The sequence below is a fragment of the Pteropus vampyrus genome, unplaced genomic scaffold (genome assembly GCF_000151845.1).
Source record: "Pteropus vampyrus isolate Shadow unplaced genomic scaffold, Pvam_2.0 Scaffold17, whole genome shotgun sequence".
NCBI lineage: Eukaryota > Metazoa > Chordata > Mammalia > Chiroptera > Pteropodidae > Pteropus > Pteropus vampyrus.
The window spans coordinates 13,346,689-13,371,980 of record NW_011888798.1 but is presented as its reverse complement, the minus strand read 5'-3'; positions in this window follow the sequence as shown (position 1 = coordinate 13,371,980).

The following is a 25,292-nucleotide window of genomic DNA, read 5'->3' as shown; positions in this document are numbered from 1 at the left end:
AAAGTAAAAATAAGACAACTAGCAAATTCCTCAATCCTAAAGTCTTTTTATTTCACTTATTTCCTTTCAGAGCCCACAGATCTCAAATCCAGGAGTGGTTACTTTTCATTATTGACCTATGCTGCTCAATAGCCCTGAAATCCAGCCTTGGATAGTCCATTCTGGCCATTAGATTTCTAAATGTTCTATGGATTATTCCAGATCATGAAGAGAGCAGATAATGAAATACGATCCTACTAATGAGGTGATATTTATACATTTTATTTTTAATAGAAGAGGCTAATTATCCACTGAGTAGATACATCTCTGATCTACCAGAATATAAGGCCAGAATATAAGACAAGGCAGAAACAGTTGTTTTGGGATATAATCAAACCACATTTAAATATGTGAAAAGTTTAAATACCTTCATCCCTTATTACCTATATTTATGCTTGCCTTCTCCTTTTAAATTATGCACAACTGTGAAAACACCTTTCCTGGATCCTCATGCCTGATTATATTCTCAGCTTATGTATTTAAGATATTGGCTACTTGATAATTTATATTCTTCTACCTCTTGTTGAATTTACATAAAATATTTGTCTTCTTCAGGCTGATATCTCAAATGAGAAGTAAGTAATGCTGGACTGAACATTGAGCTTATTTACTCTTTTATTTCTAACATCATATTAATACCTAGAATTAGGAATATTGAGTAAATTGCTGACACCTGGAGACATTTCTACAAAAATCTCATTCACAAAGCAAGGTAGAAATTTGAAACCAGTGCACTGGATCCACATGAACAAATGACTCCACTTTGAATATTACAATCTTTGGTCCTTAAGTCATCAGTAATTTCATGTACATAAATCCAAGCATATGAACAGAAAAAAGCGGGGGAAGGATAGAATGAAAGCTATATGCCTTAACCACATGATGCTGAATAACTGGCAAGATTTTGCAATTCTTTGGCATAGGCAGGGAAAATAACCTCAGTGCTTTGCTCTTAGTTTTATTTATTCTATTGAAGAGAAAGTTTATGAAATGAGGAGGAATTAAAATTTAAGAGCCTGATGTAGTCCAGGTACTACATTTAGTTCTTTATATGTATCATTTTACTTACTGTTCACAATGCACCCCAATCATGCAGACATTATCTGTCCCACTTCATAAATTAACAAACTGAAGCACAAGGTTTCAGGCAAATTCACACAAATAGCTGTCTAGATAAAATTAGACTACAAACCACAAATAGGGATATTCCCAGGTGTGTTTCTCATTACATTACAATAATACACATGAAAAAGAGAGTCAGAGTCCAGATCTGACCACCTACAGTCTTCCGCTTTTTTAGGATCAATTGTATCTTCCATGTTATTTATCATTTGTTTTTCTCTTTCTTTATCTCCTGTAACATCACAAGTCCTTTTCAGGAAAAGAATGCAATTTAAAAATTCTCAATTTCTTCCTCATGCCCCCTAAGTGAGTACTAAAATTCCCCTGAGATTTTTCTAACGCCTGTTTTTTCACTTGTAGTCACTGAGGAAAACTGAGCGTCTGCAAAATGTTGTTCAAAAACAGTAGCTTCAGGCTCCCATAAAGCCTTGGTTCAGATTCTAATGGTGTCTCTGTCTGGACCTAGTTATTCACTTTTACAAGCTTCAGTTATTTCATGTATAAAACTGGAATAGTAATACATGCCTCTCAGCTTCATGAGGATAAAATGTGATAATACAGGCAAAATGCCTATTCTCTCCAGCAGAACAATAACCATTAGTTCCCTTCTCTAAATATACAAGATGACAAAATGCATATGATATGTCTAAGACATTGTATGTATTTTCATATGCCTGAAAGAATGTTTTGCTCCTAAGAATCTCCTGCTCTCATCTTTTTGTTCTTTGACTATTTTTCATCCTAATTTTAATATCCCTTGTATGTGAAGTTTTTGTATTTTTGAGATGTGTGTATTCAGAATGTTGACTGAAAAAAAATGTATGAAATTCATGTTCTGGTGAAATAAAGCATTCTCTTGGATCTATAAAAAGCAGTTCACATATTTTTGATGCCAATTAAATTTTCCTTTCTGCGTATCATTTCTAAATGCTTTACTTTTACTATTGGATAACTTTATTATTAATGACTATCTTTTAAGAACAGTTTAATTTCCATATTATAAATATTTCTTTTTCAATCAATCACAGATTCAAAGTTTTGTGTTTTCCTTATTTCAATAACTTCATTTCATAGTTTAGAACCTCATATCATGTGGTTTAAATCTTGCACTTACATCATTTATGCATTGTGCTGACAAGGAATAAACAACTAAAATACTTACAACCTTATTTTCTTGTAAGTGTAGTGAAGGGAAGTGTGTCAGATTGAGCTATGCAAAATAATAGAGGTTTGTACATTCTTCATATTCAAGGTTTTGCTTTGCCTGTTCAAAATGCAAGACTATCATCTACCCCATTCAAATTATATTAAATGCAGAATGATTCAAGTAGTGCTAGCTGCCAATTTAAATTTCAAATGAAAACCTGCTCATTTGCTGACTCTTCATTTACTCCTCTTCCCCTCCATCTTTTTTTCCCTTCTTTTTCCAATTTATTTTAAAGCTACTTTGTAGGCATTTCTCATGGGAGGACCTGCTCTAAGTGAGTTGTGCCTTTGAGTCATAAACCACTTCTATATTTTTTCCTGCGTAATAGCAACATTTTCTCTTGCCTGCCACTACTTACAGACAGACCTCAGAAAACTCCAGATTATGTTAAAAAAACAAACAAAAAAAAAAAACAAAAAAACGAGTAACTCATTCTCTCATTAAATTGCTCAGAAAGAGAAAAATACCTTTTCTTTTCTTTTCCCTGCTTAAGATGAAAAATTTAAAAATAACTGAAAAGAAATAAAAAGAAAGCATATATGAATTCATGCAAGTAGACTTAGCACAGAGTTTTTAGGAGCTGTGTCTCTACCGCCTATGAGTGCATCTTGTCTAAACTCTCTGCTTTACTCTTACCTGGGGGTGATCAGGATGGACTCTCAGCTCTGAATCATTTCAGTATGATCCAGGGAATGATGTGGCCCCACTGCAAATGGTTTTCTACCAGGATTTGAAGTGCAGTACATATGTGCTATGTTATGGATCATTGGAGTTAATTTTAATGCAGTCAATAGAACACAAACAAACTTTGAGGAGAGAGATGGTTCAATTCTTAAGACTGTAAAGGACTGGAGAATACTGATCAGGTATTTTATAGAGTGTTTGTCAATTTAAGTTTGTCTAATGTTTTTCATGTGATTAGACTTAGGTTATGGGTTTGGGGAGGAGAATAGCACAAAGGTGAAGTCCTCCTTTCTTCACATCGCATCGGGGAGTACATAATATCAGGGAGTATATGACTCATACTGGTGATAACCTTGATCACTCTGGTCACCACAGTATCTGCCTGATTTTTCCACTGTAAATATGTTCTCCCATCCTTTCTACCATATTCTTTTGATGAGAGTCACTAAGGCCAGGCCCCACAAGGAAGATGAAGCATGAGAATTAAATTCCATTAGCTGCAGGAGACAATATCTACCTATGTTGCTTCTTAGAATTTTCCTATAAGGACAATTTGTTACTTCTCTACCAACTCTTTATTTATTTTTAATCATTTTTTATATTAGTATAAATTCATGTGCATTTATTTTATACTTTGTATTATAGTCAAGTATGATGTTATTTTGTTGCTTAAATTGTTTCAGCTTGGGTTTTTAGAAACTCATTCAAGTTGGTTCTGTGTCCCTTTGACATATTACATTCACTCTCCTCTTACTTTCTGGCATAGGTATTCATTTGAATGTTTGAACACTATCTAATAATACTAACTTTTATTTTAAAAATAGAATTGAGGTTCAGAATAGTTCAGCGACTTGCCTAAGATCACCCAGAGAATAAATAGTAGAATTAACATTTAAACCAAGAAATTCTCACACTCAAGTCCTTAAGTTCTTGGCAATATACCACCTGCCTCACAAGATAGTTAGGGTCAACATATAAGGAGAATTTTACCACTAAACATCAGGTAACGGACCCCAAAACAACTCCCTAGCCTTAGTGCCTCTGTGAAGAGAATGGAGGTTACTGCACCCTTGGTGGTGTATTAATTGGGAAAGCTGATATAATTAAGGAACTGAGGAAACTGGGCTCTGTTGTCAGTTAGGTTTTCTTGTGGCATACTGGGGTCATGGAAAAGTAATCTTGATTTCTTTTTAAGTTTTCAATCTGTTTTATGCTTTCAGGTATCTGGATTGTTGGGCTATGTATCTCTTCAAATAGGGTTCTATGAGCAAACAAGCTAAGTAAGCCTTTGCATATTTTTACCATGGCTATACATTCTAGCCAATAGAAAGATTGCTACCTTTCAGAAGGTACCCTCCCAGAGACTCTGGTCCATCAGTTACACAGTGAAATAGGTATTGCTTTTAGCTGGCCAAAGCATTCCAAATCAAATCAGGTTGACCAAACTGCTGGAATAGTCATAAGAAAATTTATTACTTGTACACAGAAAACAGATGTTAATGTTTATAACAGTCAGAATACAGTTGACTCTTGAATAATATGGATTTGAACTATGCTGGTTCACTTACATGTGGATTTTTTTCTTTTTTCAATAAATATGTACAATACTGTGAATATAGTTTCTTTTTAATGATTTTCTTAATATTTTCTTTTCTCTAGCTTACTTTATTGTAAGAATACAGTATATATATAACATACAAAATATGAGTTAATTGACTATAGTTAATTAGAGAAAGACTTCTGGTTAATAGTAAGCTATTAATAGTTAAGTTTTGGGGGAGTCAAATGTTATATGCACATTTTCAACTATGCAAGGGTCAGCTCCCATAACCCTCTCTTTGTTCAATGGTCAACTGTACTTTTCCTAAATATAGGAAGCGAAATGCTTATATTGGGGTATGTATATAAAATGTCTGCAGTGTGCATATAATGTTATACTTGCAAATTTAGAACAGTGCACTGCTTAAATTAACACAGAAACAAAGAACTTGCTATTACATTGAGACCACAATTCTTTATCATGCTCTTAGTCATTCACTCAATTCTAGATAAAGATTTCTTTATATGAGGTAAGAAGAAAGCTCTATATTTTAACAACAATGAATTCAAATTTTTATTAACCTATAAACATGGGAACAAGTTGTAAAAATAAATTTTAAAAATTTTCATATCAAGACCAGGCAAGTAAAAGATGGGTAATTGAATAGCATATGAAATATTCTGACAGTATCATAGGATCAAAAATATTAATGACTACCATACAACTCCATATTATTAGTAGTGATAAATGTCTCAAGCAATGTACTTAGAACTTACACTATCATTTTCTGACATGTAATTAATCCATTTCATCATTGTGAAGGCTGAACAATGTTTAATGATTCAAATAAAAGGGTAATTAAAACCTGTAATTTTGACTTAGGACTGAGAATGTGTTTATAAATGTAGCCCACTAAAGCATTGATTGATCTATACATTCTGTTCTAAAACACACTCATCTCATTTCTCACCCAATGACATGAGATTACTGGAAAAGGGAGGCAGTACCTGAAATTATAAACTTTTGTTTGGGGATTGATTACTGTTGTAGAGAAATAGATTATTCAATTATTGACAAAGACTCTTTACTCATTAATTTGGGTGTAGAAGTTATTCAAATGTTTTTGACAAGTGACTGAAAGTTTAAATTTTCTTTCCAGATCTTCACTCCCCTCATGCCCCTACCTCCCATTGCTGTCTCTCGGCTTCTCAGCCTAAAATAATTTTTTTTTTTTTTTGCATTAAAGAAGATATAAACAAGCAACACCAATGGAACAGAACACCTTCATTTTCTCCAAACCTCTAAGTTCTATGAAACCTGTGTGACAGTGGCTGTGCTTATGAACTTTTCCTTAACTTTATTACCGTAAAAGGATGCAAAGTAAAATCAACAAAGGAAAAAAGCATGGGTTCAGCATAAAGCATATTTTTTTTGTATAAATAATTTAGGCACAGTGAGCAGTTCTTACTGGGTTATAACCCTGTCTACAAATCTAAGTTCCCAGAAGCTGGCCAAAGGCTCATCTTACAATCAAGTATAAGGATAGCAGACACAGATCTGCTATATTGGCTTTTCTGCACAATAATTTTTATCAATTTTGATTTTAGAAACATCCAATTTTGTGTATAGATGACAGCTCTAAAGAGATATTTGGTGGGTTCTTAATTAATTTCATTGTGTATAACTTTTCAGAATGAGAAGACTTTAGAGAGAGAAGTACCTTATTTACAAAATAAAGTCATCTCACCATCTCTATCATCACCCATTACAAGTCCTTGTGTTAGCTGCTACCATATGCTGAGTTTGAATGATGCTCCATGTGTTGTATTCTCATACAGAAGCAACATTCTAAAGATTCGATCCACTTATTTATTCACAATTTCATACTCACAGCTCTTCTTTCATAGTATATAAAAAATCAAAATATAAACTGAAAATGGACCTCGATGACCAACAAATGCAAAGTAATCTAAAATGCCAGGGCAAAAAGTAATGTCAGAAACATGCTGGAGTGAGAAACATCCCTAGATCTCTCCCCTTGAAACGACATTAAGCTGAACATACAAAACTCAACAAAAACCACCCAAATTGCACACCAGCACATCTGAGCATGGGATCTGCGCATGAGAGGTACCACAGGTCAGAACCCTGGGAGTTGGGTGGTGGACTAGGAGAAACAAAGAAGCTGCCTCTCTCAGCCAGAGCTGAGAGAGGAGAAGGGGGAGGGGAGAAGGCGCAGAGAGTTCCCTGAACAGCCCTGCCTGAGAGAGCTATGACCTCCATATGGCCGTAGACAGTGCACAGTCATCAGGGAAGAAAGCAGAGAATCAGAGATGGCAAGAAACAACGGTTGATTTTTACTAGCTGCAGTTGCAAAACTGAGGCTGAGCCGCAGCTTCCAACCCCCAACCCAGAGGGCCCCTTTCCCTATATCCTCCAAGATCGAACACAACAGAACCCCAGAAGCATCTGAGTAAAAGCTGCTAAAACTGTCGCTAACACTGACAGGGACTGAGACTGAGATAGCCAGCATAATTAAACATCTATAAGAAAAATAAAGGCATTATTAAGGCTTTATATAAAGCAGAGATCCCAAAAGCTTAGATGCCACCTACTGGAAACCAAAATAAAAGCACCTTCTTTACAGCAGGCCAAAGAGAGACGTTAATATAATAAATCTTTCTGGAAAAAAAACAAACAAACAAAACAAACAAAAAAAACAGCAGAATACACTTCCATTAAAGCCCTAGCGGAGAAATAGCCCTTTAAATACCATGAGCAACCAAGGTGACAAGGCATCTCAGAAAAAAAGAGAAAAATCTCCAGAAAATAAGCTTACAGACATAGAAATATGCGACTTAAATGACAGAGAATTAAAAATGATATTTCTGAAAAAAATCAATGAGATTCGAAATGAATCATATCAATAATTTCAGGAACTGAAAAAAAAAAAAAAACCTAGATGAGCAGAGTGAGTTCTTTAGCAAAGAGGTAGAAGCCCGAAAAAAGAACCAAATAGAACTCCTGGAGATAAAGAATACACTGAAAGAGTTGAAAAATGGAATAGCACGCTTGGGAAACAGTATCAACCAAATGGAGGAAAGAATTAGTGATATCGAAGACAGATCTACAAATAAATCAGAAGAAAAAAGAGAGAAACCAAAGAATGAAAAATAATGAAAGAGAAATACAAGAACTAGCTGATACCATCAGAAGAGGAAACATAAGAATAATGGGCATTCTTGAAGGGATGGAAAAGGAGCAGGGATTAGAAAGCATTTTCAGACAAATAGTTGACAACAATTTCCCGAATCTAAGGAATGAGCTGGAACTTGGAATTCAAAATACCCAATTAGCTCAACCCAAAAAGGCCTTCACCAAGACACAATGTATTAAAATCAAAAATTAAAGACAAAGACAGAATACTCAGGGCAATCAGGGAAATGAAGACAGTAACCTATAAAGGAAAACCTATTAGGTTATCATCAGACTTCTCAGGACAATCCTTACAAGCCAGAAAGGAGTGGAATCAAATATTCAAACTATTAAATGAAGGAACTACCAGCCAAGAATAATATATCTATATATTACAATGCAATTGTAATATATCTAGCTAAGCTCTCCTTTAGATATGAAGGAGAAATTAAGACCTTTTCAGACATACAAAAATTGAGAGAATTCTCTACTACGAGGCCTGCATGACAGGAAATACTGAAAGGGGTCAGCTTACTTAAAACAAAATGACAAAAAAAAATATGTTTAGGAGTAAGCAGCTTGAGAGAAGCAGAGGAGTGCAAACATTACTAAGAACAGGGCATAATAAGCTTAAGCGATAAGAAGAGAATTGCTATAACAAGATAGTAATGAACGTTTAACATGCATAGGGACAAATTGAGATAACAATAACTGAAAAGGGGAGGATTCAAATATCCAAATTCCCAAAGGGGAATGGAGATAAGGCATGTGCAGAAGAAAACGGATGACTGTGTATGTATAACTATTCTTCACATATTCGTAATGGTAACCACTCGTCAAAATTCAAAACTGAAGTATATAACATAAAACAAGAAGGATAAGAGGGAAACCCACAAAAGCCAACCAAAATAAAGAAAATAGAAACACAAGAACAAGGAAGCAATAGAAACACTGAGCTACCAGAAAGCAAAAGATAAAATGGCTATAAGACCTCATATTTCAATAATCACCTTAAATGTAAATGGACTGAATTCAATAGTAAAATGGCACAGAGTCGTAGACTAGATCACAAAACAAAATCCAACCATATGCTGCCTCCAGGAGACATATTTCAGCTCCAAAGGCAAATATAGACTCAAAGTGAAAGGGTGGAAAATGATATTTCAGGCACTCAGAGAAAAGTGGAATTCTCCATACTAATATCGGATGAAATAGATTTCAAAATAAAAAAAGGTAAAGAAAGATACTGAGGGACATAATGATACATAATGATAAAGGGAATCATACACTAAGAAGACATAACACTTATTAATATCTATGCCACCAATCAAGGAGCCCTAAAATATATAAAGCAATTACTAACAGAACTAAAGGGAGAAACAGATCAAAACACTATCGTAGTAGGGGACCTACATACCCCATTGTCAGATATAGACAGATCATCCAAACAGAAAATTAATAAAGAAATAACATTCTTAAATGACACATTAGATCAACTGGACATAATTGACATTTACAGAGCCTTTCATCTCAAAACAGCTGCTTATACATTCTTCTCTAGTGCACTTGGAATATTCTTAAGAATCGACCACATACTGGGACACAGAGATAACCTCGATAAATATAAGAGAGTTGAAATCATACCAATCATATCCTCTGATCATAATGCTTTGAAACTAGAGATCAACTGCAAAAGAAAGCAGAAAGAACCACAAATACACAGAGATAAAACAACATACTACTAAAGAATAACTGGGTCAGAAAAGAAATACAAAAGAGAGACCAAGGGATACATAGAAATGAATGATAATGATAGTATAACATATCAAAATTTTTTGGGCATGGCAAAAGCGGTCATAAGAGGAAAGTTCATATCATTACAGGTCTACCTGCAAAAATAATAATGAGTCCAAATAAACGACCTAACGCTTCATCATAAAAAAACTAGAAAAGGAAAAACAAATGAAGCCTAAAGTCAGCAGAAGAAAAGAAATAATCAAAATTAGAGCAGAAATATCATTAGTGAATATCTTCTCTCAATTCATTGTCTTTTGTTGCTGTTGTTGATGGTTTCCTTTGCTGTACAAAATCTTTTTAGTTTGATGTAGTCCCATTTTTTATTTTTTCTTTTGTTTCCCTTGCCCAAAGAGATATATTTGAAAAGAAATTCATGTTAGTAATATCAGAGAGTTTACTGCCTATGTTTTCTTCTAAAAATTTTATGGTTTTGGTCTTACATTTAAGTCTTTAATCCATTTTGAGTCTATACTGTGTAAGAAGATGGTCCAGCTCCATTTTTTTGCATGTATCTGTCCAGTTTTCCCAACACCATTTATTGAAGAGACCGTCTTTATCCCATTGTATATTCTTACTTCCTTTGTCATATATTAAGTGAGTGTATAGGCGACGATTTATTTCTGGGCTCTCTATTCTGTTCCATTGATCAATGTATCTGTTTTTATGGCAGGTACCATGCTGTTTTGATTAGTGTTGCCTTGTAGTATAGTTCAATATCAGGTCATGTGATACCTCCAACTTTGTTCTTCTTTCTCAAGATTGCCATGGCTATTTGGAGTTTTTTATGGCTCCATATAAATTTTAGGGTTATTTGTTCTAGCTCTCTGAAAAATGCCATTGGTATTTTGATAGGGATTGCATTGAATCTACAGATTGCTTTGGGTAGTATGGCCATTTTAATGATGTTGATTCTTCCTACCCACAGTATATGCTTCCATTTATTTGTATCTTCTTTAATTTCTTTTTTCAATGACTTATAATTTTCTGAAAACAGGTCTTCCACCTTCTTGGTTAATTTGATTCCCAGGTATTTTATAGTTTTCGATGCAATTGTAAATGGGATTGTTTTCTTAATTTCTCTTTTTGAAAGTTCATCATTGGCATCTAAAAATGACATTGACTTCTGTATATTTATTTTGTAACCTGCTACTTTACTGAATTCATTGATCAGTTCTAACAGTTTTTTTGTGGAATCTTTAGGGTTCTCTCTATATAGTACCATGTCATTGGCGAATAATGAGAGTTTTACTTCATCAGAGAAATGCAAATTAAAACCACAATGAGATATCACCTCACACCTGTCAGAATGGCTATCATCAATAAATCAAAAAACAGTAAATGTTGGTGAAGATGCAAAAAAAAGGGAATGCACAGGAAATGCAGTCAGCATTAATATGATGGCAAAGTGGAGGGCCAGGGGAAGGAGGGAGCAATTGGAAGAATCCTTTTATGAACAATATAGATGTCTAACCAATGTACTGTATACTTGAAACTAACTTAAATAAATAAATTTATTTAAAAAATTAGAGCAGAAGTAAATGAAATTGAAACAAAAAAAGAAAAGAAAAAATAAATGCAACAAAGAGCTGGTTCTTTGAGAAAGTTAATAAAATTAAAAAACTCCTGGCTAGACTCACTAAAGAAAAAGTAGAAAGGACAAAAATAAACAAAATCAGGTATGAAAAAGGGGAAATTATCACAGACACCACAGAAATACAAAGGATCATACAAGAATACTATGAAAAAGTATATAACACCAAATAACATAAAAGAAAAGGACCAATACTTAGAAAAATATAACCTTCCTAGACTGAATCAAGAAGAACTGGAAAATCTAAATAGACAGATCAGCAGTATGGAAATTGAAGCAATCATCAAAAATCTACCAAAAAGTAAAAGTTCAGGACCAGATAGCTTCACTGGTAAATTCTACCAAACATTCAAAGAAGATTTAATACCTATTCTCTTCAAACTCTTCTAAAAAAATTGAAGAGGCAGTGATACTTCCCAACTCATTTTATGAGGTTACTATCACCCTGAAACCAAAACTTGGTAAAGATAACACACAAAAAAGAAAACTACAGACCAATAACTCTCATGAAAATGGATGCAAAAATCCTAAATAAGATACAGCAACGTATTTAAAGGACTATACACCACGATCAAGTGGATTTCATCCCAGAGGCACAAGAATGATTCAACATATGCAAATCAATTAATGTGATACACCACATAAACAAATTAAAAAATAAGAATCAAATGATCATATCAATAGATGCAGAAAAAGCCTTCGACAAGATACAGCATCCATTTATGATCAAAACAGTTAACGAAATTGATATAGAAGGAAAATATCTATAATAAAGGCCATATATGACAAAACCTCAGCCAACATTATACCTACTAAGGAAAATCTAAAAACCTTCCCTCTAAAATCAGGAACAAGGGAAGGCTGTCCACTATAGCCACGGTTATCATTATAACATTGGAGTGCAATCAGGCAAGAGAAAGATACAAAAGGCATCTAAATAGGAAACAAAGAAGTGAAACTGTCACCATTTGTGGATGACATGATTCTCTATGTAGAAAATCCTAAAGACTTCACAAGAACACTACTAGAAACAATAAGCAAATACAGTAAAGTTTCTGTATACAAAATCAATGTGAAAAAATCCATATTGTTCCTATACTCTAATAATGAAGTGTCAGAAAAAGAAGTGGAAAAAACAATTCCTTTTGCCACTGCAACAAAAGGAATAAAATACCTAGGAATAAATCCAATGAAATGTGTGAAGGACCTATATAATGAAAACTATAAGACTCTATTAAAGAAATGGAAAGATATTCTGTGTTCTTGGATTGGAAGAATCAACAGTTAAAATGACCTTATTATCTAAAGCATTCTACAGATTTAATGCAAACCCCATCAAAGTCCCATTGGAATTTTTTTAAAGAAATAGAAAGAAAAATCATCAGATTTGTATGGAAGGAAGCGCAAAAGATCCCAAATTGCCAAAGCCATCCTGAGAAAAAAGAATGAGGCTAGAGGCATCACTCTGCCTGACTTTGAAGTTTACTACAAAGAGACAATAATCAAAACGGCATGGTATTGGCAGAAAAACAGACACTCGGACCAGTGGAACAGAATTGAGAGTCCAGAAGTAAACCTGTCTTTATATGGGCAAATAATTTTTGAGAAAACGCCAGAAACATACAGTGGAGAAAGGAAAGCCTCTTCAATAAATGGTGCTGGGAAAAATGGAAAGCCACCTGCAAAAGAATGAAACTAGACTGTTGTCTATCACCACACACCAAAATTAATTCAAAATGGATTAAGGACCTGAATATAAGACCTGAAACAATAAAATGCGTAGAGAAACATAGGAACTAAACTCAAGGACTTTGTACTTAAAGAGGGTTTTATAAAATTGACCTCAAAGGAAAGGGAAATAAAAGCAAAAATAAATGAATGGGATTACATCAAACTAAAAAGCTTCTGCACAGCAAAAGAAACCATCAACAAGATAGAGACAATCATCTGAATAGGAAAATATATTTGCAAGCAATACCTCCGATAAGGGCCTAATATCCAAAATATACAAAGAACTCATGCAACTCAATAACAACAAAAAAATGAATAATCTAATCAGAAAATGGGAAGACCTGAACAGACACTTTTCCCTAGTGGACATACAAATGACCAACAAATATTTGAAAAGATGCTCAACATTACTACTTATCAGGGAAATGTAAATCAAAACCGCAATGAGATACCATCTGGCACCTGTTAGAATGGCTATAATCAACAGGACAGGTAAAAATAAATATCGGAGATGATGCAGAGAAAAGGGAACACTTATACACTGCTGGTGGGACTGCAAATTGATACAGCCACTACGAAAAATAGTTTAGACATTCTTCAAAAAGCTAAGAATTGATCTACTGTATGATCCAGCAATCCCTCTACTGAGTATTTACTCCAAAGACTTAAAATCCATATCTGAAAAGATATTTGCGCACCGTTGTTCATAGCAGCATTATTCACAGTGGCCAGGACATAGAAGCAACCGGTGTCCTACAATAGATGATTGGCTAAAGATGCTGTGGTACATATATACAATGGAATATTATTCAGCCATAAGAAGCGATGAAATACTGCCATTTGAGACAACATGAATGGACTTCAAGGTAATTTTGCTAAGCGAAATAAGCCAGATGGAAAAAGCTGAAAACCACATGATATTACTTATATGTGGGATATAAACCTAAAAGCAACAAATGAACAGGACAAACAGAGACTCATGGACATGAACAATGGTCTAGTGGTTGCCAGAGGGTAGTGGGGAGAAGGTAAGGGGTGGTAGATGGGGTAAAGGGGAAAAAAATTAAAAAAATAAAATATTTAAAAAAATGCAAATAAATAAATAAATTATTAATCTGTAAAAATAAAATAAAATGCCAGAGAAATAGGCTATGTCAATTTAAAGTTGTCTCTTTCTTTTGCCAACACTTATCTCTCATAAAGAATTCAGCAAAGACCTGATAACTTAAAGAAATGATGAGGGGTTATCAAATGCTAGATGAAAAGTGAAAATATTAATTCAATGATATAAGTATTTAGATATCCAGATGTTTAACATCTTATCAGAAGAATTGTTTTCTAACTTTCTAAATAATAGTTGTAATACTAAACATTTTTGCACATTACAGAAAATATACCTGCCTATTTGAATGTTGCAGCAAGTTTGTAATGTTTTTCTCCACTTGACTACTAATGATTATCTTTCATTTATGTTGCTCATGTACATTGATCATTAACCTAAATCATAGTGCCCATTCAGTACTCTAGTCATTTGCATCTCCTGTTCAGGAGGGTTGAGGACCCTGGGTATTTTTTGCAGAAGATATTAAAATAGGTACTGTACTTTTTGATTTTTTTTTGGAGGAAATCTATTTTTGAACAAACTCTCACTTGAAAGTCCAAGTAAAAAGTAAAAATCAGAGATGCTGAAATACAAAAAAATGGGAGAAGCTCAATGCTGTACTTATTTCCTCTCTTCATTTTCCTGTCCAACAGCTCCCGAAGCACAATGGCAGCTTTCTAGAAAGTAATCTGAGCACCATTTACTCTACTTGGCCTACCATCAGTTTGTTTGTTAATATGCAAAGACATTAATTTGATCATAGCCACAGAGCTAGTTCAGTGGATGAACAAGATTAAAGTTGACCTGACGTCAAAGCCCTTGAACTTCTCCACTGTTTTCGAGGTGGCTTGAATATGTCTCCACTCTCTCTTTGCAGAGATGGAGAAAAGGAGTCCCAGAGACGTAAGTTTACATATACAAGTCTTCTTTGCTATTTGGTGGGACCTCATTCTTGAGTTTAAGTTTCTTTTCTCCCAGGACACCAATTTGCTACTATATCAGACCAATATTTTTATTACTCTTCATGTTACTTTCCATTCTTTTTAAATATAGTTTTTATCCCATTCTATTTTTTTCTTATATTCTATACTCATGCTTATGCCTTTTGTCTGTAAATTTTAATCACCAGCATTGGTATGTGAGAATCAGCAAGTCCTTTTGTGTAGTATAAATTAATACTCATGATATGAGAAAAAGAGCCTCCTATTATCTATACTTTTGTCTGATAAATATATGTTACAGTAAATTACCTAAGTAAATAAATATAACATGAAAATTAGATGTTTGTTTCTATATATCTTTGAAGAAGTAACCATTTCCCTTTCTGAGCTATTTATTATCTCTTCAATTTGCAAAAGCTGAGTAATCAGGAATTCCACACCATGGCTTTAATTGCAAGCATAGCCACTAAGTGCTGATGTGGGATATTCTGTTGCTGAGATTTTTAAAAGTGACAACTTTAAAAAGAATTTTTTTTAGTAATTAAGGTGGCCTACATAATTGTACCATGCCTTTAGCAGCACAATATTGTTCTCTGATATGTATAGATTTCTTTAACAGTCAAATTACCTGTCAAAAAACAAAAATAATGACAATGATAACAAGCATAATAATAGGTAAAGTTAGTAGTCTACATAATGTGCCAGGCATTGTTGTGAGCAATTGAAAAGCATTGTTTAATTTAATATGCCAAGAAAATTATTTAAACATTTCTGAATGCATCAAAGACAAACTAATAATGAACAAACAAACAAACAAAAAAATGAAAACAGACTCATAGATAGAGAACAAACTAGTGATTGCCAGATTGTGGGGAGGAGTAAGGGAACTGGGTGAAAAGGGTGAAGGGATTAAGAAGTACAAATCAGTGGTTACAAAATAGTCACAGGGACGTAAAGTACAGCATAGGGAATATAGTCACCAATATTGTAATAACTATGTTTAGTACTAGGCGGGTGCTAGACTAACTGGCGGGAATCACTTAGTAAAAAAAAACAAACAAACAAACAAAAAAAAACAAACTAATGCAACTCACGGTCACTTGCCCACCTTTGGAGTTCTGAATCACAGAGTCTGGACTGCACACTCATTTGCTGTACATTACACTGCTCTGGACCATTACCTGACCTCTCATCTCCAGCCACTTGTTCACTAGTTATTAGACAATACATTTATTTATCAGAAAGGCAAGTTGGTATATTGTTTTCCCATGATCTCTACCTACCTACCACAGTTTCTGCAAATTTTACCTCCTAAATCAGGGATTTTAACACTTTAAGATAAGTATGAATACCCTGGGACTATGTTATGCAGATCTGAGGCATGTTCAGAGATTCTGCATTTTTCACAAGCTTCCAGGTGGTGCTATGCTGCTGATCCAGGAACCTCACTTTAAGTAACAAGGTGAGCAAATGAATTGATCATTTACCCTCTATTCTGTTACTCTCTTGACCATATGACAAGAACTGAGGAGCCTGACCTGTCGATGAGTTCATGAAAATAAATCCCAACCTGCCCACATTTTCTCACGTTCCTCTGTAGACAAATACCATTACTCCTCTTTGTCTTTCTTCCCTATAAAGCTTGTAAAGCTCTGGTCAGGCAAAAATGCATTTTTCTGTTTCTCTAGTTAAGGGAATATAGACTTCCAAGTATTTGCTTTAGGGTAGAGGATCATAAATGCTTACATATTTTACAGATAAACTATTCCCAAATATTTATACCTATGGCTCTGCACCCAGATGTCTTAATGTCTTAACCTGGTGAAGAATTTGTTTCCAGAAAGTCTCTGAGGAATTTGTAGACAAGAGCCTAGCGAAATCTATGTTGCAGGCTGGTTGATTTTTAGTGACCCTCAATTGCAGCTAATTTTCCAAACTTATAATGGTGAACCTCCTCTGACCCCCACAATTTATCTCACATCCCATAGCACCTACTTAACCCACTTTCTTATCCTTAAGAATGACACTTCCTGGAAATGGTTTATGAATGGAATAGCGTATATGGATCCATGAAGCCTGTGGAAAGATATCACTGGGTCACTGTCACCAAGCTGTACTTTGTGTGCTTGAATAAAGGGCCAGTTGCAGTGAGAAAAACAAAACAAAACAAAACAAAAAAAACACTATTATGAAAAACACTCAACTTTTAATTAGTAAATCAAATAAATGTTAATGAAAAGATTTTTTTTTTCTTTTGGTCTCTACCTATAAGATTGTCCAGTGAAAGAATAATGATCAGTATTGCTGAGGATAAGAGCAGCATTCTATATTGCTCTTGTATAAATAAGCTTGAGGGAAATTTGAAAATATATGTTACATGCATTAGATATGTGCCTGCTCTTTACCATGTCCACCAGTTCAACTACTGAGAATTTATTCTAAAGAAATTATTAGGCAAATGTGCAAATGTAATTTACATAGATATATTTAGATAAACATAAGGATGTGTATAAATGACATTTCTCAAGATATTGAAAGTTGAAGATATTGGAAATGGTTATGTTACTATGTTGAAGCACATTGAAATAATTGGTAGTTTATCATCTATGACCTAAAAAAGACACTTTCATTTATTTCAATTTAATAATTACAGTATATATAAATAATAAAATATCAACATACCATTAAAATACGCTTACATGTGCACACATGTACACAGGAAACATATAAGGAAGACTTTCAACCAAGTGTTAATAGTACTTTTATCTGTGTTGAGATTATATTTTTTGTTCCTATTTTTTTATAACTTTTCTCTCAATGAACATGAGCAAATGTGTAGTTGTGAAATAAATAAATAAAGAGGCCAGTGTTTAAATAACCCATTAACAATTTTCCCGCATTAACAATTTTTAGCTCATTTTCAGTAAGCCAAAGTTGGGGTTACTTCAAAGTATTTTCTGCTGATGGTGATTTGATAATATGTATTATTAGAAAAAGTAATTTCCAGTTATTGTATTGGAATTCAGTAATTACTTTTTCAATAAAGAAAGGGAAAACTATTAAAAGCAAAAATGTGAACTAAATTAGCTTTATATCCTACACTCAATTAAACTATCATAGCAAAAAGGTAATGAATTAAGATAATTTGAGGATAGGAAGAAGGCTTTACAAAGCAGAGATTTAACACTATTCTGAATCTATTAAAATACTCCAAAAGAAGATCATAGCAAAGTGGGTAGCCCAAAAAATACTTTAGAGAAATCACGGCATTCATGCTAAGTAGGTAGAGAGAGAGAGAGTTTTCAGCCTTTGAAATCTGAGAGGCTCATGTGCAAAGTAGCTCAAGCACACAAAGTACAGCTTGGTGACAGTGACCCAGAGAATAAAGGTAAATTTTCCACTGATTTCACCACTTTAAAGAACAGTAAGATAGCCTTGTTCTTCAGGCATATGTTTTCTTAAGAAATCCATATAGTATTTGAGCAGTCATTGCTATATAAGTGTTTAATTTATTATAAAGAGTGTGTTCAGAAAAGTAAGCTCTTGCTATTTCACTGCTAAAAACTCTCTTGTGGCTTCCCACTGTATTTGGAATAAAAATTAGATTTCTTACTATGACCTATAAGGTGCTACAGGCACCAAGTTTTGCCTATCTCTCCAATGTCACTGCTTCATTTACACTGGCCTTCCCTCTGTCTCTAGAATGGGTCAAACTCATGTCTGTCCCCATGCTTTTGTGTTTGCTGCTCCTTCTACCAGAAATATTCTTTCTTCTGTTCTTTGCAAGGCTAGGTCCTTGTCATGGGCTCAAATGTCAACTCCTTAGAGTTCCCCAACGACCAGCAAAACCAAAATAATCCCCTACTCTTATTCTAATCATTTTCTTTCATATTATTTTTTTTATGTTCAGTTTTCTTTATAGTACATATTGCCATCTGACACTTCTTTTTATCTGTGAACTCCATGAGAGAAAGTAGGACACATTCCCAATTCCTAGAACCGTGCCTGGCATATAGATACTCAATGCACTGTTGAATCAATGCTATGGCCACCATGGAAGAGTGGTCTAGATTGTTTCATTTGTGTGCTTTAAATGGTTGTGGAGAGCAGTAGCGAAAAGCTGGAGAACCCATGGGCTCCAATTTTGTAGAGTCCCTAACAGAACTGACCCAGGTAAGTCTCTTGACAAAAACACCAAATTGTTTTTTTTTTCTTGTTATTTATTGGTTTGTTTCACTTCACTTTGACATGAACTAATAACTAGTAATCACATGGGTGCTCAACACTGGTTAGTATCACTTTTGATACAATTGAACTTCTAGAGATTCTGGAATAAACCTCTAAAGAGACATTTCTCTACTTGAGAACTATTGTGCTTTTTTGCGTTATTCTCAAAGATTTTTTAAAGTAAAAGTTTACTTTAGGTAAAATGGCTTATAGAAATTATGTTTATTTTTAATTTTCTAAATATATTACAGCTTAATATTGTTTTAATTCTTTTCAAAATACATGTCGGCTTAATTTCAACAAGCCATACCATATGCAGACATCTTTTTCCTGCTCCTAACTTCTTCACCTTGAGAATCACTGAAGCAGAGCAGTGTTTCTCTTATTCTTGTATTTTTATAGATATATTTCCAGGAGTCTTTGAATATGTATTTCCTTCCAAAGGGGTATGATGATGCACCAAACACAAGTTTGAGAATCACTGAGATAAAAAGTTAGAAAAGGAAGATTTCCATTTAAAATGCTAATATCTCTAGAAGAACAAAGGTTCCTTCGGTCTTTGAAGCTATGAAGTGATTTTGCTTAATCATCTTATTTTTTCCTAATGCTAGGCTGGGACCAGCTACTTTGTGAGAATGGAAGCTTTGCTTGAAAGAAGAAAAAGAACAGCATTTTCTATCATGAAGCTACTGCTCTTGTTCTCTAACAGGAGAGCCTAGGCAGAAGGTATTGGAATAAGAAGGAGGTAGTTGAAAATGAAAGTAAGGCTTTGTATGCTGAGGCAAGCTATCATTTTAAATCTTGCTTATTGGCATTGAGTTCAGGAAAAGAAAATGAGATTACCTCCTTTTACTTTTTTATTGTTGCCAGAATCTGTAATTTATACCTCTTAGTGGTTTATTTAATTTCTTTACAGTTTAAGGCAACTTTCATAAGTTAATTTGGAATAACTAGACCCTAAACCTAATGGTATTAATAAAGCAGAATGCATTCTGAATTTCAAATCCAGTCTATGAATTTATTAGCCCCTTAGATGATAATCTCTCAAGGGGGGGACTTCATTTTATTAATCATTAGACTTCTAGAGCCCTGTAAATTTCTTCTCAGAGAATATTCTCAGTAAACATTTTTGAACACAAGTGTTGTGATTTGGGGGCACAAATTCTCATAACCTGAAACCTATTTCAGGTTTTCTAATTTAAAGAGTATTCATGTCTGTGCAATTCACATGGCTCAGGATAGTATTTAACATTTGTCTCTCAGTTACTGTCCTGCATGGAAGAGGCCCCCTTCCGTGCCAAAAACCATAGGATCACACTGGATGTCAGCTCTCAGGAGGAGACAGTGGAACTTAGTCAGGGGCAGAGCTGCCAGCAACAACTTCTGTAATAACAGGCAGGACACCTACCATAGTGAGAGACAGTCATTTCTCACATCAGACCAGGTGGCAACTTGGTAAGGGAAACTTCAGGGGAAAAAAAACAAACTCACAAAATATGCCCTGTTTCTACTGCCTCTGCCCAATTAGGAGCATGCTCTTCATTTTATAAACTTTATAAAACACACAGGACTCAAAATACAACTGAAGGAGGGACGAGGCATGAGTTAAACATTCAGTTATGTATTTACTTCAGTGATTGAGGGTCCAGACTGGAGTCAGGACCCACATTCCCTAGAGTCATCCAAGGTGATTGGATGGAAAGGAAAATAAATAAAGCAAAAAACAGCCCCCAGAGTGGAAAAGACTTGAAACAATTTTAGTAAGGCCAAAAAAAACCAAAAAAACACAAAAAAACAACAACAAAAAAACACGTGCCATTTCAGAGTCTTATGCATATTTTAAGGGCAGAGAAGAGTAATGTAAATATCTTCCTTTTACAGCTCCATCTAATTTGGCATGCCATTATAATTTCTGGCTCAGTTAGCAAATGACTGGAAACACTGCTTTCTGCAATTTTCTCTGAAATATGACAGTTCTATAAGTTGTTCTATTGATGTACTTGAAACTAATCCAAGATGGGAGTGACTATTATTCTTAATTTTTATTATCAGGGAGGTTTTATAGGTGCTTGTGTGAAACTACCATCTACATACAGTGATTATAAATTTGGGGAAAGAAAGACCTGACCAATTTCAGGAATGAAAATGCCTAGAATTCTACTACTAGAGATTAGCTACTTTGGATCAACCTTGCAATCTCTGGCATAATATTTTTTTCATATGACTATACTTGAAAACATTATTATAAGAAATCATTATTGATATCTTCACATCAGAAGGGGCATGGATGTCTTGAAATCACTGGAGAGGCAGAAGATGGCAAATTTAAGAAAATACAAGAAGAAAAATTTTAAAAACAGGCTCAAGTTCTGAAGGAAGGCAGTTAAGACAGTTGTTCCTTATAAACTTGGTGATCTTGAATAAATTACATAACCTCTTTGAACTCTGATGATTCTTTTCTGTAAAGTGAGTGATAGAACAGGGAGTTGAAAAGGATAAGAAAGAAAGCCAAAATGAAGCTTCATTTTTAGGTTACCCATCACTGCAGGAAATGCTTGATCATAATGGATTTTCTGAGAACCCTTGTATAATATATCTCGGAATATCCACATCAGCTCCAGACCACTACTGGTCATGGACAGCCCCACAGACATCAATTCCCTGCACATCGTTTATGCACATAGAAGTGCAAGGTGCTGTCAGTTTGCACCTGAAAGTGGTTAAAGTCTTCATGAAGCTGGTCACTATAGCAGAGAGTGGAGTAAAAGGTAGGATAGGGATATTTTAAAAAGCACAAAAGAAATGCCTAATGCATATATTTTATGTTTATGTTTTTAGTTATTTAATATCTGTTTCCTGTCTCTATAAAGTAAGCCCTGTGAGAGCAGGCAGACTGTTTTGACTCTCTTGTCATACCTGTTCTTAGTATTTGTTAAATAAATGAAAGAACAAAGCCTTTATATTTTAACTAATATATTTTTTTGTGTGTGTTTTAAATCTGAACTGCTCACTTTTGTTGTTGTTTTGGTATGTTTATCAATGGTTTTAATTTAATTCTCTTTAAGCACTTTTCTTTTTTCAATTACCTCTGTTTTTAGTATTTTTACTTTAATGCAATTTTATACTTCCAAAACTGAAGTACGGGTCTTTTCAATCTTGTTTACTTTTAAATGTTTTGATTTAGTTTTTATATTACATCATTAAATTTCTTTAAATCCTTACTAAATTAGCTTTTAATTTTAACGATTTTGCTCAGGGATCCTTTTTGTTTCCAATCTACTTTAATTTTCCTTGTCAAAGAAATGATTTATATTTTCAGATTAGCATATTTTATTGATGTTGTCTCATCTGAGATAGTGAGTGGCAGAAATGACAGGGGGAACTTCACTCCTTACCTCTTCTTGAGACTAGAAAGCTGAAGAGTGTTTTCAAACTGAGGTCCACTGGTCCTCACCCTGTGTTCATTCTACTATACTATGTGGGGTGCATTGTGTGAAATTACTAAACAAACTAATTTGAAATCACTACAATAATTCTCAAGAAAAGCTAGGCTATGGTAACATTTATTTTAAGGATGTAGTTAACATAAAATGCTACTATAGTCACTATCCACTTAATTACTTGCTTTTGCATAATCTGTTTACCATGGCTCTCAATGCTATAAATGTGTAAGTGTGACAATAAAATGAAAAGAGGTTAAGTTGTCTTGACAACAACTGCAGTCAGTTGACCATTTGACTTCCTTGGCACCTCAGAAGCAGTCAGTATAACTCCTATTTTTCTCCCCTGATCAAATGGCTGCCTACAGATTCGAATACTAATATTCTAATATTCTAATACTAAGAAATTTTCTTTCTCTGACTGACTTTTTGCAGGAGCTAAATGTAAATATTAGAAACTGTGAATTGGTTAAATATATATGCTATAAAGATGATATGTATATATATGTATATATACATGCACACACACACACACACACACACACACACACACACACACACATATAACTTATTCATCTCTGCTCATTTACAAAACAAGTAGGAAAATAAAATACCAGTAATTCTCATAATCAATAGGATGATTCCATGGAAAATGCAAAACACACACATAATTTAGGAGGTTGAGACTCGGCTTCAAGATCTGACTTTGAAGAAATGAGTAACTTTGGGGAACTTTAATTATTTTACTTTCTTCGATTATAGGTCAAGATAATATCTGTTTTGCCTTACTTATAGAGGATTGTTGTAAGCATAAAATGGGCTAATGACTTTGTGAAAGGGATTTAGAGAATAAAAATGTACATAAATTTATGTTTCCTGTAAAAACAAAAATATATATTTTTTCTTATTAAGAAAGCAATATGTAAAATTATGGAGAATTTGGAGAAATTAGGCAATGAGATAATAACGTGAATGGCCCCAGAAACTCATCTACTTCTCCTTTTTAGTAGCTGACAAGAAGCAGCTCTGCAACCTGAGATAACTCAATGGAAAAACAGACACGTACCATAGTCCGAGCTCACAAGACTTGACCCTTTTTTGAAAGATTATTTTCTCTAGCAGGATGATACTATTATATATTTATATACATATATCTCCCTTGTGTCTCTTTTTCTATATATGTAGACTATCATAGCAGTGGGGTTCTCTCTACCAGGATGCTTTCCCCATCATGTCAAGCTCTGTTGGCTCCAGCATATCTCTTGATGGAAAAAACAAAAACAAAAAACAAACAAATATGAACTTCTGTATCATCTGCTCTAAAATTGCTATAAATGAATCTTCATATGCCTGCACAATATGTCACAAAGAGTAGGTGTACTTGTGCCTTTTTGCATAAAAACAAACAAATAAACAAACAAATAAATAAATAAATGTGTAAATATTAAGCCAGCAATTTCACAGTTCATGGATAATCATTTACTGGCATTTTACAGCATTTTAAATTCATTTGGAAATGTTCAGGTATTTGGAGATTCACAGCTAAAAGCAACTTGCCCTGTGTGAGCTTTTCCAATCATCACTACTGCAAATTGGTAATAGTGAAGTAACAAGGAGATTTAGAAAAAATACAACTTTTTGCTGCTGAACTCTATGTGTAAAGAGATTTTACTGATTTAATGGAAGTTTTCTGGTATTGATATGCCCTCTTTATAAAAAGTTATTTTGTGTGTGTTTATTTATTTATTTATTTTTCAATTTATTCAACTATTTTTGTTAACAAATATACAGCCCCTTGTGAGCATCTAAAAGTGGTTAGATTCTCTTGAATCTAAATTTTCTTTTGTACCCCAAGGCATGATATTTAGGATGATGCTTGCTTTGACTGATTATAGTCTTTAAGATTCTCCAAAGAACATATAGTTCACACATAAAGGAGGGTCCATGTGAAAAAAATGAAGTAAATTAGTTCACCCTTATCAGCAGTTTTGCTTTCCACAGTTTCAGTTACCCCAGTCAATTGCAGTCTGAAAATATTAAATATTAAATTCTGAAAATTCCAGAAACAAACCTTTCATAAGTTTTAAATTGTGTGCTATTCTGAGTAGCATGATGAAATCTTGCATTTTATACTCTGTCCTGTCCAGGCCATGAATCATCTATTTGTTCAGTGTGTCCACGTTGGATATGCTGCCTTCCTGTTAGTCACTTAGTAAACATCTTGGTTATCAGATCAACTGTTGTAGCATTGAAGTGCTTGTGTTGAAGTAACCTTTATTTTACTTAATAATGCCACATTCACAGAAGTTCTACTACCATATAGTGTTATAATTATTCTATTTTATTATTTGTTAGTTTTAATCTCTTACTGTGCCTAATTTATAGGTTAAACTTTAACATAGTACATATAGGATATATAGCATAGCATATATAGGGTTTGGTACTATGAGCAATTTTGGGCATCCGCTGGATGTTTTGGAATATATGTGCTGCACATCAGAGGGGTCTACTGTATGATAATTTGTCATGTGCCCATTTCCTCAAAGCAAAGCTATAATAATGCTTGATGGTATTAGATGACAAAAATATCCTACATTATCACAACAATATCATCTGCATTATCTCCTTTGATCCTATGATTTAGGCAGGGCAAATTGATTCTTTCTTCCTTCCTTC